Genomic DNA, 20305 nt, shown 5'->3' with positions numbered 1-20305 from the left:
TGCCTTCCGTGCATCACAAGTGGCATATCGAAAATATTTGGATCATGGCTCTGTGAAATTCACATTCCAGGTACACATCATTTCACTCTGGATGCTTCTATAATGTTATATTTATTTATATGAGCTTTTTAATACCACATATAGTGACATCCATAATGGAGAGTTAAAAAAAGAACAAACCATACATTCTTAATGATTGTGTTTCCACTCCAAAAGACTTATTGCTCAATGAGCAATTTTGATTTGTTGGAGTGCATTGGACGGTTTAACCAAATTTCACAAGTCAAAGTTGAACTCTGCAAAGCTTCTTGATAATTCTGTTTTCAGATCCTGAAATACAGCCAAGCATTGCAGTGCGTTCAGTGTTCAGGGTTTTTCATAAGTGATCCCGCCTGTAACTTGGCAAGCAAACGTGGCAGTATTCAGGCCAAGGATAATGAGGTTGGAACCAGCAGCTCGGACTAGTAAGCTAAATATTCATGATGGGCTTAACAAGCATTTATTGCCTGGTTTCCATCAGAACAAGGGATGTAGAGACTTTTGACAGTGCACAAGAGGGATACATTCCAAAGAAGAATTGTTTCGCGAATAACCCCGATGCACTGGGCTGGTCGCTTTGACAAGCGAGATTGCGGTAGAAGGTGAGCCAGTCCCCATTCAGTCTCTCACTCCAACTTGGCAAAACATCGGGGAGTTGTGTTTCTAACTAGCATTATTTGAAAAAGTCAAGTCTTTCCTGACGCAACCCTGACTTTTATCTTGGATCAGAGGGCTTTTGGGGGAGTCGGCCAGGAACTTAACCCACCTTTCCTCTGGTAAAGGCAGACTCACAAAATAGTTCACAGTTGGAGTCGCATCACATCCTGGCTGGGTGCTTGGATACAAATTAGTGTTGAACTATTTGGAGGAGAATGAAACTCACTGTTAAATGTCAAGGATGAGGGGAGTTAGGCAAAGAGCAGTTTGGGGATTTAAAGTCACCTTTTTCTTGGGATTGTTGAAAACATTTTGAAGAACACAATCCAAGCTTGGGCGGGTGCACCAACTATTTATTTTACATCAAGAAATGATATCCCTCCAAGGGCTCTTGGAGAGGGTTTTGATTGCCATCCATCCACACAGGAGTGCATGTGCCTCACAGCCTACCTTCAATAGTTCGTACACACCTAGTAGCTTCTAAAAATGCAAAATAAAATGTTTTTATTTTAATGTTGAAATCATTAACTTGTGAAATCTATGGCCTGAAGTTGGACACACTCACTACCACTTGTGTGATCGCTGAGTACCTCGAGTACGAACCCGTATGATTCTTTCATGAGCCGTCATGGCATCAGCTGGCCTTTCACTGCCGCACTCTTGGAGCATTTTAATCAATAGCTGTCATCTCTAGCTCATCCGCTAAAGTGGGCTCCTGTTATTTGTCTCTCCATGATCCATCGCCGCGCTGCTATTTGAATTTTCATTACACACTCAGAGGGCCTTCTTCACAACCAGAAGACTTAACAGATTGTTTAAGGACCCTCAATGTATTTTGATTTAGACAAGACCTGCGTTTTAAAAATCTATATACGGGTTTGCAGGCAATTTGCAGTGGCACACAGGGTAAGCTGGGAACGTGTGGAGAATTGTATACCCCCTGAAGAAGGCAATTTCTGTGTCTTGCCTTTTCTGATTATTTGTTAAAGCTGCTTTTATTGCTGTTGTCCAGCACCTATATGTCTGCCTAGATGTTTATTTGCTTTGTCTTTAAGGAGTCACCATAGATAATTTATAGCATCCCCCTGATCCTTAGAAAAGTATTTGATAAAGCTCCCGTGAGGCTGCCTGGCTGCAGGCTTGTTACGCTTGCTTGGGATTCTGCATGCATATAGTTTCTAAATCACTTCTTGTGATTGGGAGTCATATCTGCCAGCAATGACTGATGGTACTCCCAGCACAGCAGTGCAATGATTTGTAGATTTCAGTTTATCTGAGGTAAACATTGATAATATTGGAAGCACAAAACCTGCCACTCTCTAGAAACAGCTGGGCTGCAATCCATGCATGGAACACCGTTAGGAAAACTGATTTTGAAAACTGGACCTCGAAGAATTCAGAGTGAGGGAGTAATTGGAGGTCAATACAAAGCAATGCTCTACGACAGAGTTGAGAGCAAAGCAGTGAACAATTGGGGGAGTGGGGGTGGGGGGCAAAGTGTCAATCAGCCATGGCTTTGCCTGCATTGCCCCTTAATTTAATCACTGTTTAATTACTGCTTTCCCCTGAGGGCTGCGCTGTGAGCTTCGGTTACCGAGCTCTTTGCCTTCATTTTCGTCTCTCTGTGGGTGTTTAGCCTTTGGACACTCTCTCCAAGGCCACTTTCTCAGAAGCCTCAGCAGTATTTCAACCTAACCTCGGGCAATTTGCCCAAAATCTGCAGATGCTAATGTCAAGGTCAAGTACATTGACTGTATGTGCTAGAGACTGCTGGACTGAATTTGCCTATTCATTAATTTCATTCCCTTGATTTACTATAGTAGCTTTTACCTTTTCCTCAAATCATCAATTGATGAAAATGACCACAGATAAAAGATTTATAGTGCTCCCAATAGGTTTCCAGTGGGCTGACCTAAAGCCACATTTAAGAGTCCATTGGTATTGACAAAGACTTTACTGTATTTGTACACTGCTGAGTGGGGGTTAAAGAGCTTTAGGTATTTAAAAATGCAATGCGTGTGTTCCTATGGTTGGTCATCAGTGAAGCTGTGGTCAGGTTGACATCGACTGTTTAATGCGTGCAGCCTTATCTATGGCCAAACACATTCTACATGTTGTGGTTTTGCTTGGATTATCTGGAGCCCACCACCACAGAGACTACACACGCGTTTTACCATGGGAATAACTCCCGTTTAGCTTTTGAGCCGCATCAATCGATACAAATTTAGCATGCCGATGATCAGGTGAAGGGACACGGAGTCTCTGGCGCCTTGCACTTTCTATTCCTGCCCACAGAGGCCCACCGAGACGCGCTTCTTCTGATGAGTTGAAGATTATAGCTAGGAAACGGGTAAACCAGGTCGCCACACTGTCTTCATTGGGTAAAAACCGATTGTGTGTTTGGAACCGTTAACACTAAATTGATCTCAACCATTCCCTTCCTGGATAAGATGAGCTATTTTGAAATGCGTTGTGGAAATAATGAAACAAATGCTGGGATGTGCGGGGTGTATTGTGTTCAGACTGATAGATGCGGTCTCTCAGGAGAGTCCATGTTGATGCGTATTGCCAGAGGAGCAACGTTGTGGCTCCTGGGTATTCAGATTTGAGTGTTGACAGGTTTATTATTGAAGTTTTGCTTGCTCTGGACGGGTAGCGTTTGTGTGTGACAGTTATCGCCTTCTTATTTCGTTGGCATCTTGACAGACAACTACTCAAGGCTGCTTCTTCTAGCAGCTGGTGTTTTACCACCCCAGCGACCATCTTAACACATTGAGAGAAGGCCCTTTCTGTCACACGGATTAAAAGTGAAATGTGTAATGCTTACATTTGAGCTTTTTATCAGACCCTCGGTGTATTTTACACTTTGCCTTATATAAAGCTGCCTTAATACAAGGCCAAATTGAAATTGGCTGGAGAATTGTGCCCAATGTAATCCCATGTAAGATGGCTCTGTGGTCTCATTTGTGTCAAGGAGGAGCGGCGAGACCTCTAATGCAATTTATGACCCGCTGCCTCTGACATTAATAAAGACAGAACATGTACAGGAAATTAAACTCTCACTTTCCTCTTGTAATGAGATCTTATCCATCACAGCGCTGTTTACCCGAGCAATCAGATAAAAACGATCAAATGTGAAGCTCAGTCGCACCTTCATGCGGTGCGACTGCAGCAGCCTGCTGGTATTACTCTTTAAAATGGATGGAAATGGGAATGGGATTGAAATAAAGATTCTATATGTTGATAGGCATGGCGTAGCTCCCCTGGTGGTGCACAGAGTGTTTGTGCAATGTTTTCGTGATACACATTCCTAATTGTATAGACAGGACCATAAAGTGAACTTGTGGACCTCATCTGTGTGTGCTGGTTGGCCACAAGAGGGGAGTAGCAAGCTAAGGAGAAGGCAGAGGGCAGCCCACAAACAGGTTTAATCATAGTGCTGGAAAGCTATAAGGTATATATTCAGTAAAAGCGATAATAATCTTCTCTTTCTTTGATATAAATGAGGGGATAGAAAGCACTATGCACATGGATGGGGGAAATCTAATAGAATTGGGTTTTATAGGTAAAAAGAGTGCGCTGATCAAAGGTTCTCAATACTCAAAAGCAGCAAGGTTGCACTCGAGGGGGAACCGAGGGCTCTCCACGTCGGCTCAGTAAATTGCCAGATCAGCTAATCAGAATTCAACTGGAAGATGTAAGTTAGTGGAGACTAATTGAAGACAGATTTAAGGGGCATCCATCTGGATGTAGCGACCCTCTGCTGCACTTCTTGGCAATTCCCGGTGAATATTAATAATGGTTTTTATATAGTGTGCAAGAGGAGAGAGGGCAGGGGACTCCAATTGAAACCTCCCAAAAGCCTCAAACATACAGGGTAAAATTACTCCAAGGGGTCCTCAAGCAGACCATCCATTCTGGGGCCCTCTTTGCTACAAAAAAAGTGTGTGTGTGTGTGGTGTGTGTGTGTGTGTGTGTGTCAGCACCTGCTCAAAATAGCCATATGAGTTGATTAAACAGGTATGTCTCTACAGTATATTGTCGTCCTCTTCAAGATTAATATAGGAATATGTGGTATTGTTTGACCCGGCTGGCATAAGATTGAACATTCCCTAAAAAAAAAAAAAAAAAGTCAAGTAGAGTTAATGAAGGGTACACCCTGAGCAAGAAGTAGACCAGAATAGATGGAACTGCAGTTTAATGAAGTCTCTGCGATAAGAAGAGTTTGGATTTGCATAAGGCAATTGTGAAGAATTAATGGTGTTACAAATGGAATGCGTGTAGCTTAAAGGAATAATTGGGTTGTTTGTCCCAAGGTTCACATGTTCCTATATAAAACCTAAACTGTTATTAAAGTAAATTTTAAGGTTTTATTTTATGAACTACACACACAACCTTGAACTATAACATAAACTCAATACTATTATCCAGGCTCATCCAACATAATAGTGGACCATTAAAAGTCAAGGGTTTTAGTAATAGTTTCTAAAAAATAAACTGTAAAAATATTCAAAATCCAAAAAGAATTGGTCATTTGATATGCAGTCTAAGATTTTGTCAGTAAATGGACTGTATCAAGACCAAAACTGTATTTTTTCCCCTTGTTTTTGTCAGTTAGCGAGGCACTTCCTATTTCACAATTGTGGAAAAGAATAGGATTTGAGTTTCAAGATTTTTCTGGGGTGTGGACAGTTCTATTAATGACTAATTGACCCCTCCGTGGATATTACGTAATCCGCGTCACTGACCAATCAGAGGCCAGAGATCTGCGTGGACCAAAGCCCGTTTTTGCTCCTGCCATTTTCTCTGACATTGAATGGTCCAGTATAGGTTTAGTTAGCGTTTTATCGCGTATTTGGGTTATTTAACAAAAAATATGGTTAGGAGGTGTATTCACGGACTTTCTAATAGTGACGACAGGTATCCTGAAAGGCTAGTTGGTGGAGTTCGATTCGTACCCTTTCCAAAATCGAAGACCCAGTACGAAAAATGCCTTCGATGGATCAAACTTTGTGGAAGACCGCATCAACTAAATCCATCTAATATCAACCGGAACACATATGTTTGCACGAAGGTATGCCCTATTTGATTTTCAATAGATGTCTCGTATAAATGAATTCGAAGTTCTTCGCTAGCATAACACTGCTGCGTGTGAACGATTGCCACACTTATTCTTTGTTGAGCGATATTTAGCGACTATTGGACTGCACAAACATATTGATTTCTTGCTGGCTCGCGGCCGAAGCTTAACCAGACTGTTTGCACGAAGATATGCCCTAAATTTGATTTTTAATACACGTCTCGTATAAATGAATGAGACGTTCTGCGCTAGCATAACATTGCTACGTGTGAATGATTGAATGAAATCAGAAGCATGGCGTCTCTCTCAGTTAAGAACGTATTGTATTTAGAATCTATAATATATCGTTGATTTGAATGAAATCAGAAGCATGGAGTCTGTCTCAGTTCAGAATGTATTGTATTGTATTTGCCATTTTTACTGTTTGTCTTACGTCAGCGCACATGGCGTGACGTCACTTCAGGGGGCGTGGTTAAGTGCCCTGTACGGAGGGGTCAATTGTCTACGGATGAACAAAATACCTTTGCTAAATTATCGGAAAATAATATTCAGCAAATTAGTATTGCTTTTATGGGGGTGAAACAATCTGTCATTACATGTTCTGAGCTCCTGTTTACCATTCCTGTGTTGTATTGAACAGAATAATGATGCCTCTGATGTTGTACTTGCCTCCCCATAGCTGATGTTCTGTTGATCTTGTTTAGGGGAAAAAAGAAAAAAAAACACAAAATCAAAAGCTCTTTTGCTCATGGTGGCAGCCAAGTATTGCAATCCTTGTGTGTTGTTACATACTTGGCCATTAAAGCGGATTCTGATACTGATTGTGATTTGCTGGCTTAAAAACTTGCTCAATCAACATTCACTTTGGCATGAATTTATAATAATCATTTAATGTACCAAAATACCCTAGTAGTGACACAAATGAATGTAAAATGCAGGTTTGACTTCTTGTATTGTTCAAAGCCCAAAGCTGGTTTCAAAACACTCCACTTGAAGTTATATATTGTACTCTGTGACTCTATGAAATCCTTTTTTTTTCTTCTTCACTACGGCTCTTGATCTGATCTGCAGAAAACTGAAGCAAACAATGTTGTCAATATGGTATTCACCAATGCCGTTATTTCCCTCAAGACTTGCTAGCATTCTCCCGGGACACATTTAAACAACGGCAACAACCTCAATGCTGCTACTTCAAGCATTACTGTTTTTTTTTTTTTTTTTTTTTTTTTTAAATGTTAGAAATAATGATGTTGCTCAACAAATTGTACAACTTAACCTCTCCCCTCCCCCATCGACTTGGATTGACCAAAAAAAGCTATGTTTGTCATCACTACTGCCACTGGTTTGATTTACATTTTAAAATTTACATTTTAAAAGTAGTGCCATTTGTCCCAAATAACCATAGCACATAATGCTGCTCTTATTTTACAACCCTGAAGTACCTTTCTCTTACTCCTCAAGGAGACATTTTCACTCCACTGCTTTGATACGCTTGGCTGCACAGTAGCGGTTGTAGTGTGTGTGTGTGTGTGTGTGGGTGTGTTGGGTGGGCGTGAGTGCTGGGTGGGGGGAATAAAAATAAATAAAGCCTCCCACTGCAGACAGGTGTCTGATTCTTATTCCCATGGCAAACGTGTGCCACAGCTAAATGCAGATTGTCTGTGGACATCACTGTCGGTGCAAAATGATAGTGTGTGTGTGTGTGTGTGTTGGGGGGGGGGGGACCCTGGCCCTAGCGGGGACTGTTTTTACAGGTCTTCAAATAGGATGTGTGCTTGAGGGGTGATGATACAACAGTGAGGAAAATGATTGCTGTAATGATAGACTCCTAACCAGACATTTTTCATAAATGGAAACTTTAGAACTTGGACAAGAATCCAGAATGGACGCGATGACCTGTCTACCAATTTCGTGATCCCCCCCATATACGTTTGCAGGAAAAGAGTTCACTCGGTGGAATCAATGGAAGTTGGGAAAGTTTATCTGACTAGGTTTTATTATACAGGTACTTTCCTATGCTGGAAAATGCACTTTTGGATTCTTCATTCATACATACAGCAATACTTTGAAGGTCATCCACAATCTGCCGCATGATGCTGACTATAATTTGGTCGACTCTCCAAAAAATATATACTGTACATTTAATTTTGTTTGTAATAATTTGTTACAGAATAAAAATTGTAAAAATAGGGAGTCAAAACCTTGCAACAATTAAAATTACATCTGAAAAAAATGTGTTTACCAGAAGCAACACCTACCCTTAGTCATCTAAGATTATCATAGCACTGAAAACAGTACTTAGACATACCCAGAGTCGTCTTGGTTTGTCTTCTTAAATCTCCTTACTTCACGTTAACTTCTAATGGATATGTTTCTTTTCCTATCGCCATCCATCATTCATATGAAGTGTCGCAATTCAGCAGAGTTGAATTTTTGATGTTGGCTGAAAAGAGCTCATTTGAGGTCAAAGAGATTTGAATATTTACAGCATAGTTTTTCCCTTTAAATTTTTTGTTCAAAATCCAAAGTTGAGGTATTAGAATTTATATGTTCCACTGTGTCACGTCTGTCCTTTGAAATCTATTTTTTTTTTTCATGGAAAAAAGGGACAGCTTGCCTTAGGGTATGATGAGAATGGGAAGTCATTCCACCTATCAGCATTGCCACTGTGATAAAAATATAGAAAAGTAATTAGAGGAGGTAAAAAAAGGGGTGGGGAAAAAAAGGCTTATGTCATTTATATTTCATGACATATGAAAAAGTAATCTGACCTATAGACGCTATGGCTCACTCTAGATGGGGAAGTAAAGGAGCCGACATCTGTTTAAGACTGCTTAATTTCAATGGCAGCACTGCATTATTTACATCATTAAAAACCAAGACTGCTGTAAGACTCATTCGGCAGACACATGCAGTAATCCGAGTTTGGAGATGAAAATAAGGTGACAGCATGGTCAACCCCCCTCCCCCCCACACACACATACACAGAGGTATCTTCAATCTGCCTGGTTGTGATGGTTATTGCATTAGGGGTGTGCCGATGCATATCTGTCAGTGAATACAGCATTTTGTTGGTGTCCTATCACGTTATATACTGCACTTTAGTCAGAGACTCTCCTGTAACATTAGTGTTGTTCTCCATCATCTTAGCAGCTGTTGAATTAATTGCAATAGTTTCAATTAAATAGATTCCCCCCCACTTTGACACACCACTCTCCGTTGACAAATCATTTTTGGAAGAAAATCTTTGTCTGCTTTTAATTTAGCAGACAGGGAAAATATACCCTTTTTGCTGTTAGTCACTTAAAACATGCCTTTCATTAACCAAGGTTATCAGCACTTACATTTTAAAAAGCACAAGGTTTTTTTTTTTTTTTTTTTGCTTAAGAATGGAATAAGTGTAGTCCGAAGCAAAATGATGTGATTTGATGGACAGTTGAGATACTTTTTTTAGAACTCAGAAACATGGTCTGAGTATAACACATAATTTCTTTGACTGTTTGACTTGACATTTTTAATGTTGCATGGACGAGATCATGGAGAATCTTAAGCCAAAAATGTCATAAAGTGGATTTGCAGGCATTTTCTTGAATAGCGATGCTATACCACACAACCTACAGTAAATCTTATGTGGCAAAAAATTATCCGAAACAAATAAATGTGGTTTCTTTGACCACAAGTCAAATTTTATTAACAATAATCCTACCATTTGGACTTTGACTTCTCCCCGTTTTATAATTATGAACATGGCTTCTCTAACTTGAGCAAGGCAGTGATGTTTCGGACTTGTTTTTGTTTCTTCTATGGAAACAAAAGTTGACGAAGTAAATGACACCACTGTGGGGTGTAAAAGGAATACCAAAACAGCTATTAAAAGACACTTTGGTGCTCCATAGCCCTAAGGGGAACCACAAAGTCAGGTGACTGCAGTATGCCGCTTTATCATGCCGACAGCCTCATTTCCGCGTAATGGGATTCGTAGTCCTGTAAAAATGTTTGTCGCATTGCTGTGGTTCCACCTCCACCTTTTGAATTTTACATTCATCTGTTGCATAAAATCTGGTCATTTTGGAAAGATGAAAAGGCCCTCTGCAAATATGCTGTCTATGAAAATTGAGTCCTTGCTAATAAACATCCTGTGGATTTTAAACAAAGGTAAGTGACGACAATATTGTGCACTTTCATCCAACAACATACCATCTCACAATCAGATGATTACATCGCCGGAAAAGTTTGTGCCAAAGACCGATAATGGAAGAGTTGGGTCTCAGATAATTTAATCCAGTTCTTGGGTTGTGGAATTTCCATATACATGTTTCCCCACTTGTTTTAAAGCTCTGACACTATCTCCACTTTAACTGGCAGGCGACCAGTTCAGGGTGTACCTCGCTTTACGTCCGGAGTCACCTGGGATAGGCTCCAGCCCACTCGTGACCCTTGTGAGGATAAGCGGTATGGAAAATGGATGGATAGACTTAGTTCTCCTTTCTCTGTCCTATATAAAAATGCAGACGTGTTGCTTGGCAGAGGTAATCATTCCATGTGAGGAAATCTTATTTCCTTCAAGGTGAAGCAGGATATTTGGGTGCATCAACTTATACGCACAACCCTCCTCACGACACATTTATAATATGCTCATCACGTCACAATGACAGTGCGTCATTGTTACAACTCGTGCATTTTTGTGTACACACATCAGACAGGCACATTGGGGAGCGTGGGGTGCTTGCAGGACTACGTTTTCTGTCTTTTGATGACTATGGTTGCTCATTTTGACAGAGTTTGGTCCAGCTCCATCTTTTCAGGTCAGCCGGAGTTTAATTGTTAGCTTTAAATATTCATGGGCACGTTGAACGGATAAATGAAGGTATAAGCACACTGTAAAATTTTCAATAGGGCAAGTGTCACTGACTTCTCTGAATACAATTTACTGTACGCACCGACATTTACTGTAATGCCAATTAATATGTTAAGAGCAGGGAAAGAAAGCCGAATGGCATTTTCCATTTATACGTTATGGACTAATCCAGAATGAGATGGATACCATGAAGACTAAAGGTGCACTGCAATAAAAGGAGCACTTTATGAGGGTGTTTTATAAAGGTATGAATCTATGTAATTCTAACATCCAATCTCACCTTTGCTTTCATTACTTTTTACCTGAGGAAGTGATAACCTGAGACCCCTTTTTTTTTTTTTTTTTTTTTTTTTTAAATACCACATTGGAACCTCCCAAGTTGAGTAGTGAGCTATTATAATTTTTTGTCAGATGTTTGGCTATACTAAATAACAGTGTGTGTTCCCTAGTGTTAGATTTGCGTATTTATAGTACATAAGCATCTGCTAGTTAACATTAATTTGTGTATGGTAGTTGTAATTTGCTCTACACACTTTTGGGGAGGAAAGAGAGGATCAAACACATAAGCATGTATGGAGTGCTATTTTTTGCATCACCAAAATGCCTCCCCCCCAGTATAGTTTTTATTCACATTTTTTAGAGTCAGATTGTGTAACTTAGCAACCACCAAAGCCAACACAACCATACCCAGCTGTCGTCCCCCCAAGCACTTACCTCTCTTGCCAAGGTTAGCATCCCCACATCCTCCGCATTTCCATCTTTCTCTTTAATGGATTATTTGACGATAATTAACCCTGAATACATCAGAGACGGACCAGCGCAAGATTGATGGCCTCGTCGGCCTGCAACACCTGTTCTTCCTGCTAGGGCTCCCGCTTACCAAACCATGGCCAAATATGGCTGAACTTAGCCCTCGCATGTTAATGTCAAAGACAAACACGGGTCCTCCCCTGTGTCCTGGGTGCTCTGTATAGGGCGGCACTGCAACCACAACCTCTGATTACACTCATTATTCCTCTCAAGCCAGGCTGTTCTAAGGGGGCATCTTGTGGTCCCTTTTGTCCCAATTATCTACAGTGGCCTATAAAATGTCTATTCATCTGCTGCCACACACCCTTTGCATACAGATGCCCTGACTTACTAGAGACCATCTTTCATCAGGCCTGTCCTCTTGTAAGGGAATCCATTTAGGCAAGGGAGCAAGTGCACATTTGGGAGCCTCGCAGCACATGGGAGTCGTACAATTGAGGTGAAACAACTCCAGTATAATAATGGTTGAAGTTATCCCATTTTCAGGTTGATTTCTGTGATTGCACAAGTCATATAACCAAAAACAGTTAAAAATGAGCTGTTGAGCGTTGGCCTCACAGTTCTCAGAACCTGGGTTCGGATCCCAGCCCCGCCTGTGTGGAGTTTGCATGTTCTCTCCATGGCTGCGTGGGTTTTCTCCAGGCACTCCGGTTTTTTCCTACACCCCAAAGACATGCATTAATTGGACACTCTAAATTTCCCCGAGGTGTAATTGTGAATGTGACCGTTCTCTGTCGTCATGTGCCCTGCGATTGGGTGGAAACCAGTCGTCATCCTGCCCGATAAGATCTAGAATAGGCTCCTGGACCCCCTTGTCAGGATAAGCAGCTCAGAAAATGGATGGATGGATAAAGTCATTTGATCCAACAGATGCGTACAGTAGAAGTATGGGGAAAACGTACACTGTGATGGCTACAAAAACAGTATGCAGTACAACACATCAAAAATTGTTTTACTACACTAACTGTTTTTAATTTCTAATGTTCTTGTGGATGAAAAATTGAAGCTAAGAGCCTAAATATGTGCATATGTAAAGAGCTGCACATTTTGAAATGAATGGGAGCAACCAAGCCTCTTAAAATAGCTCCACTCCCTTAAATTTCTCAAACACATCCACTCGCCCGAACAACCCGCTTCTTGCTTTTACTATTAATTACTTTATCTATTACTATTAATTAAATGGTGGCCCCTATCTCAGCAGACTCAGAGCGAGCAGCGGGGTTCACCAACCAATATACACACATATAAACAAACTTTAGGGGCATTTTAGAGTCTTCAATTAACAAACTATGTTTTTGGGATGTGAGATGAAACCGCAGTACCCAGAGAATACACACTTTTATGGGGAGAACATGCAAACTCCACAGAAGCAAGGCTGGATTTGAACCCGGTAATCTGAACTGTGATGCAAATCTACTAACAAGTTTTTTTTTCCTTTTACTATTGCTCTTATGATTTGATTGTGTTAAAGTACAATATACTGTGTGTACAGCATCAAATCCATATGCAATACAGGCTCATTGATCAGGAGAGGTGAGAAGAAACAATACTTGTACTTCAGTAGACTTTCCAGATATCTGTACTTTACCTGAGGATTTATTTCTCTGGCGACTCTTTACTTTGACTCTATACTTTGTAAATATAGCTGTACTTTCTACTCCTTAGATTTAAAAAAAAAAAAAAAGAGCTCATTCCTTTTAAAACTTAAAGTCACTGACAAACCGATGTAAAACCAGGAAGCCGATGCCGGAAACCAGAAGCTCGCGATTAAAGTGCACTCTCGACATCGTACCTGTCATTTCCATTTCAGCGTCGTGCTTATGGCGACACTAAGCATGTGGGAGCAAAGTATCATCGCATTCCATGTAGCTAAACTAGTGAGGAACGAGTCGTAACTTTGGATGGACGACACGCTCATAAAAGTAATGCAATAGCAAGGATGCCTACACACAGTACTCCTGACTATTTAACATACGTCTGACGTCAAACATTCAGAACAACAATGGAACTCCAAACCTCGAATTTCTTTCATAGGCAAGAATATTTTCTGGAATCGTCGTCAGAAGTACCTGCAATGAATAAATCACGTAATTTTTTTTTTTTTTTTTTTAAAGAACGCTAGCGTGTTTAAGTCTGGGTTGCTGCCAGTATGTTATGTAACGTTTGTTCATTAACTTTATATTTTTGGTCCATTTTATTTGCCCAGTTCCAAAACAAAACCGTAAAATGAACCCAATTGAAAATAGCTACAATTTGCTCATTTTCGACTGGTTTCAGTGTTTATCATGTGTACAGCACCCCCCGCCCCCCCAGTTTTACTCAAAAATGTCTCTTTAAAATTGTATGATAGTTGAGAAATAAAATGTACACACAAAACACCTAATTGCCAGCATAGTTGGTTTGTTAGATCCGAAAGGTTTTATGATGGCAACAGTTTGAGTTTTACATTTTATTATTTCCAGTAAGACAGATGGTTTTGAAATTATGAAATGGAAATAAACCAGCGTCTTTAAGGTTCCACTGCAGTGACTATTGTATACCTAATGTTGTGTTGTGGATTTTTATTGTAAATCCTGTGAGAACCAGGTGTTAATGCTAGTGTTGAAAAATAATTTCAGGTTTCACACATGTGCTCACTATTATCCTAAACAGATGTTATTATTTCCTTTACTCCCCCAATTTTACTTGAGATATTGCCCACTCCTGTTGATGTTGGTTGACTCATCCCCCCCTGTCATCATTGCTGCAGTTGGGGCTTTCGGGAATTGGGGACTAATCCAATGCAGGAAAGTGTTCAATTTTTCATAAGCAGAGGAACCACAGAATGCACACAACTAACAATGCACCCCAAAGCAGATGTAGGGCGTTTTTAATTTATGGAGAATGCAGCGAAATGGGCAGATGGAACAAGAGGAGGTGGAGGCATGCTGGGGGACTCTACTTTTTCCTCTCTTCTCACCTCACAAACAAGAAGAGCTTGTGAGCGTGTGCCACACCACACACAAACACACTCCCACGCACCTCTAAAAAGACGCAACCACTTGCACAAATGCACCACCCCCACAAGTTGCGCACTTCCCACTCTTGACGTCTCATCATCACACACTCACAAACACACACATCAACACACATCTTTAAAAAGAATCTCACTTTCCTGTGGATCCCTAAGAAAACACACACTCATTTCCCAAACTCACACAATCATCCCTCAACCGGACGTCATAAAGAGCAGCCAGTAGTGTGTGGCCTTGTGTGTTTTAGAGTAAGAAGGGCCTCGTGTGGGGTGGGCCATATATCAATATGAATATTCATAAGAAGCTGTCATATAAGCAACAGGCACCGCTCATATCGTATATGTGATGCCAAAGGTCACTAGTGTAAGGCGTGAAAATTAGCTCTTCGTTGGGCATTTGGAGACATGCAAGAAGTGTTTGGAGGGCGTGGGTGGACTGTGAATTATGTTAATGCTGCGTGAATGTAGTCTCACTTTTAGAGGACACTTTTGATTGAGAAGTTTGGCCGAAGTTCTTTTCTTTAGTTTGGTTTGAGTTAGCAGAAACACAATGACATAATTTGGTAATTCCACGCAGAGAAATATCTACTGTAATAAAAAAAATGCCGACACTTATATTGTACCAGAAAATAATGCCTGTCAGGCCAGTCGTTAAGGGATGCTGAGGATGCGCATCGAGCGTATTACATTTGTCGAAGAGAGAGAAGAGAACGTTTAAAAAAAAAAAAAAAAATCAGGTGCATGATCATTCAGAATGCTGAATTTGGATTTTTTTTTTTTTATGTTGGAAGAGTTGGTTTGTGAAACAGTAGAGTTTGAAATACTCCCTCTGTGGTCATTTGTATTGTGATATTTATTGGTAATGAACATTGTTAGGGGACAGACAGAAGAAGGGCGCAAAGAGCATAACGGAATTAAAAAAAACAACAGCAGAATAACAGTACATAAATCCTTTTCCCCCATGAGGAAGGAATTCAACAATTAGCAAGTAGGACACGATAGGATGACAGTAGTTAGCCTGGGAGTGTTACTGGTCTGTTATGGCAATGGCTATGTAATCCCTAAATCTTTCAGGTACTCTCGAGAGAAAAATGAAAGGGCAGTCCAGAGAGTTAATTAAAATAAACACGTCTCTGTCACTATGAGTGGCGTCTTGATCCCACATGTGTCTCTCTGGAAATATTTTGTACAATTTGTCGATTAACACCGTCACACATGCATGGTGGTCTTCAGTTGTCCAGAATTGCTGAATCAGCACGATGGTAAAGAAGGACTCCACCTCGCCCATCCAAAAAAAGCACAGGACAGGATGCTCTCTTGTGGGAACCTGGTTAAGAGGGTATTACCTTCTCTCATGGACCCAGCACAGTTCCAATGAGGAACCCAAACCAGCCACCAGAAGAAGGATATAGGGACCAACAGCCACCCCCTCAGCTAACCACCACTCCAACCCACTCTCCAGAGCACACCCAGAGAGCAAGTGACCCCCGACCTGCCAACAGGGCCGACACAGGGTCAGCCACCCCCTGGGAGGGATGGTAGACTGTGACCCAGAACAGAAAGTGGATAGTTAGGGATGCCTGAGAGGAGAGACAAAGATGGGGACCGCAATGGTGGCAGGGTCGGGGGAGCCCAGAACTCATGCCATGTGCCTTGTGACAGTTCACCTCCCACCCTGAAATGTTTGGAAGAATCATGTAACATGTCACACTGTAACATGGGTCATGATAAGCTCTACATAAACTACAATGCTGTGCCTGTCACTATTCATCACATTGCTAAAGGAACAAATATCAAATTATCTTTAATACATAAATATCCATTTTCTGACCAATTACTTGAAAGCTTCCAGCTCTCCAATTTCACTTGATATGCCTGAGCATGGTAATTCATGAATTAACTTAATTTATTCATTTTAAATATATCTTGTTCATCAAGCCATACCAGCAAAATATAATGACATGCAGAACAAATAAATGCTCTTCCACTAGACTAAAAAGCAACACCAACGTATCCACCCGTTGGCATTCATACAACCCAATAAGTTACGGCTTCTGTGCATGTATCAGTTTTGTATTCAAATTAACAGAGCCAAATTTCATACTGATCAAATCAATTAGTGAGTGGATTGTGCCGTAATCATCATTTATTCATTATTTATAGCTTTTGTCACACTTTTGATTGGTGTGCTGTACTGTTATAATTTATTATGGAAAATTGGTGCCTTTGCGGAATAAAGATTGGGATGTACAGTATTCTTTATTTGCTAATACAGTATTGGCTTTATTCCTACTATGAAATCAATAACAGATGTTTTTGCATGCTAGCCTCAAAAATTCTTTTTTTTTTTTTTTTTTTTAAAAAAAAGGGTCTATTTTACTTGGCTGCCACTCTAACAAGAACAACAATCTCCAGCTTGTTAACTATTCATTTGCGGTGACATTAGCCCAGCATTATGCTTCACCGAAACGCATGTGTCCTCAGGCTTTTGCCCAGACGGCCTCGCTGTCCCGTGGCCTCTCTGCTGTAAATTCCCCACTTAAAATTTCATGATCTCCCGCTCGGCAGGATCCCACTTCTATCATGCAGGAGTTCTCAAACCTAATAACCGTTTCTACTCTCGGTGAGCCATCAAAAACCTATTTGTTTCAACAAAAGCCTTCTCCCTCCCTCTATACATCGATGCCTGGTAATAACGTTAGATAGGTTTTAAAGGCAATGAATTGTGGAATTACCATTTTCTGCCCCCTTTGTCTCTGTCTCTTTCTTCCTGTTCTCCCTCTCCAGATCATTATATTAAACACTTAATTATTCATTGGTAATGCCTGTCATGGTGAAATATTGTCCTCTGTCAATCGGAATGCATCATACTGCCGAGCCTTCTCTTCCTGAGGTTAATAGCACGGTCCTCACTTGCATTAGCTTGGCTAAATGCAGCGCACCTCATAAGTCAAAGTTCTCTAAGTGAGTGGCCAAGTCGTCACCCTGAGCTCTCTCATCTACTTTCGGCCCCGGCCTGCGGGTCAGTGAGATCATCCTCACAAGAAGACACTCTCTCATACACAGATATAAATGTCCGTATCCTATCTTATTGTTTTATCTATAGCAGAGGTGTGAAAACCTAAGCCTCTTGGCTACATGTGACCTGGAAGAGGATTTTATCCAAACTACTAAATTGTAAAAACAAAACCCTCACATCAACTGTAAATAAAAAGCGCAAATAATTAACCCTGAAATTATCACAATACACTGTATTTTAATACCATCTTAAAGTAAGCAAGTATGGCCTATTATCTGGAGAACTGTGTTTTGTAGTGAGAGCATCCACTAGAAAAGTGTTAGTGTTTGTCTATTTTCATGTGTGGGGGTGTCTAGTGCTAAATGGTCTATCTTATTGCTTATATTGCTGATTTTTACCGATTTGCAGTCTGGTCTGGAATGTACCCCCACCCCCCATGACACATAATGATAAACGTTCCGTAAAATGTTGTGACATTTCTTTTCTCAAAACGAAACAATTTATCCATCCATTTTCTACCACTTTTCCGGCTGGGGTCGCGGGGTTATCTTTAGCAGGGATGGCCATACTTCACATTCCCCAGCCACTTCATTCAGCTCTTCTGGGGGGATCCCGAGGCATTCCCACGCCAGCCAAGAGAGACGTAATCTTTCCAGTTTGTCCGGGGTCACTTTCTGTTGGGATGTACCTGGAACATTTCACCAGGGAGGCATCCGGTTCAGATGCCCCAGCCACCTCATCGGTCTCCTCTCAATGTGGAGGAGAATCAGCTTGACACTGAGCCTCTCCCAAATGACCGAGCGTCTCATCCTATCTCTAAGGGAGAGCCCGGACACCCTGCAGAGGATACTCATTTTGGCCGATTGTAACTGGGATCTTGCTCTTTTAGTCACGACCCACATCTTGTGATCATAGGTGAGGGTCGGAACAAAGATCAGCTGTTAGATTGAGAGTTTTGCCTTTTGACTTAGTTCCCTCTTTACCACAATGTATCTATCACTCCATCTCTCCATCACTGAAGATGCTGCACCGATCTGCTTTTCGATATCCTACTCCCTTCTTCCCTCACTCATGAATTAGACCCCAAGATACTTGAACTCAACATAGGGTAGGATCTCATCTCTAACCTGGAGAGGGCACGCCACCCTTTTCCCACTGAGGACCATGGTCTCAGATTTGGAGGTGCTGATTCTCAACCCCAGCCACTTCACACTTTGTTGCGAACTGCTCCAGTCACCGTTGGAGATGTTGGTTTGATAAAGCCAGCAGAACCACATCATCTTGAAAAAGCAGAGATGCAATATTGAGGCCACCAAACCAGACCCCCACGACGCCACGGCTGTGCCTAGAAATTCTGTCTATAAAAGTTATGAACAGAATTGGTGACAAAGCGCAGCCGTGGCGTAGTCCAACTCTCACCACAAAAGAGTCCGACTTACTGCCGGTAATGCAGACCAAACTCTGACACCGTTCCTACAGGGACCGAACAATTTATAAAAATTGAAATGCTGTCTGAAAGGGGAAAAAGTTCTCTCATGCCTTATCAAAAGGTGGGACATGATTTTGGGTCTCAGTGTGGATAAATTGGTTTGGAGCTTCTACTAGGACCGAGGGAAAATATGCTAATTTGTTAAGACATGATATTCTGTAGTTGGTGTTGACATGGCAACAAATGTGACGGACTAGCCTGCATTCGCATTATAAACATTCAATAAATATATAGTATATGTAATATCATAAACGTTAAAGTCTATAGCAAAATTGTCAGTATCATGGTTTTAAACGGCCTGCAAAAGCTCCTGCAGCCAAAACAACTGCAACTAGCTGGCTAAACAAGCCAAAGAACTCTACAATGGCCTTAGGCATGTTACAGCATTCTATTTCCAGAGGTGTTGGGCAGATATTCAAAAGGAATTCCTACTTTGAGTTCCAATTTCAATTCACTTTTCCAGGGCCGAGGTCAGTAGTTTCTGACTTCCCCGTGTTCGGTGTATGCCGTTGAGGCTTACAAAGGTGGAAGAAAGGATGTATTACTATTCTGACGGCCTCCTCAAGGGTGCAGCCTCCATAAGCGGCCCCAGTAGAGTTTTGTCACTAAATTGTGTGCGTGGCATTAGTGATTCCATGCCACATGCTCAATTTTGCTGACATAAACATTATTAAAAAGATTACATGAGATAGTGGTGACAAGGATCTTGCCGTTTTGGTCGGAAGATACATGGAACCATCCTTGTGCTAATACACCTACCCATGCAATCTTTCCTCTGCAAATATGCAGTGCTAACAAAAAAGCTTATGCACTTAAACAAATTGGAGCTTGATTAAATCTTTCTAATATAGCTAAAATGAAATTCATTTTATCACTATTTAACAGGGCATTCCATATAATAAGGGTGCAAAAAGTAAATATTTTAGTTCATTGGCAATAAAATGCTGACATACATGTAAACATTTCAGTAGCCATGCAGCTTTTCTCCATCGCAAATAAAATTAATGGCAAAGACAATTAAATTCATTTGAAGAGAGCTCACACTGTTTCAACCGACAATAGGGAGGAATGGAAAAATAAAACGATTAACACCTTGTCTAAAAGAATAGGTCATTATTTTATTGCCTTCTCCCATCTGGTGCAACATGTCTGCACATTACAAAAGGTACCAGTCAAATGGTTCTTCATTGCCGTGCTGTTGTGGTCACCAGCTGCCCTGGTGGTAAAAATGAATGACACAAGTTTGAGAAAAGGTTGTGAGTTGATCTCAAAAGACCCTAATGAAGTTCTTAAATTTCTAATGGCTGTTGAATTTGCATGGTCATGGTATCTTCCACAAT

The 20305-nt window shown here is 40.9% G+C and overlaps 1 long non-coding RNA gene across 2 annotated transcripts in view; it reads left to right on the top strand.

Annotated features, from left to right (window-relative positions):
• The window catches only part of LOC133513501 (uncharacterized), a 77193-nt gene that overhangs the window by 35383 nt on the left and 21505 nt on the right, over positions 1-20305 (top strand). The gene's annotated exons all lie outside the window — the stretch shown is intronic.

Source organism: Syngnathoides biaculeatus, chromosome 15 (assembly GCF_019802595.1).
Source record: "Syngnathoides biaculeatus isolate LvHL_M chromosome 15, ASM1980259v1, whole genome shotgun sequence".
Taxonomy (NCBI): Eukaryota; Metazoa; Chordata; class Actinopteri; order Syngnathiformes; family Syngnathidae; genus Syngnathoides; species Syngnathoides biaculeatus.
Note: the sequence above shows the minus strand (reverse complement) of the source record. Positions and strands in the feature narration are given on the sequence as shown.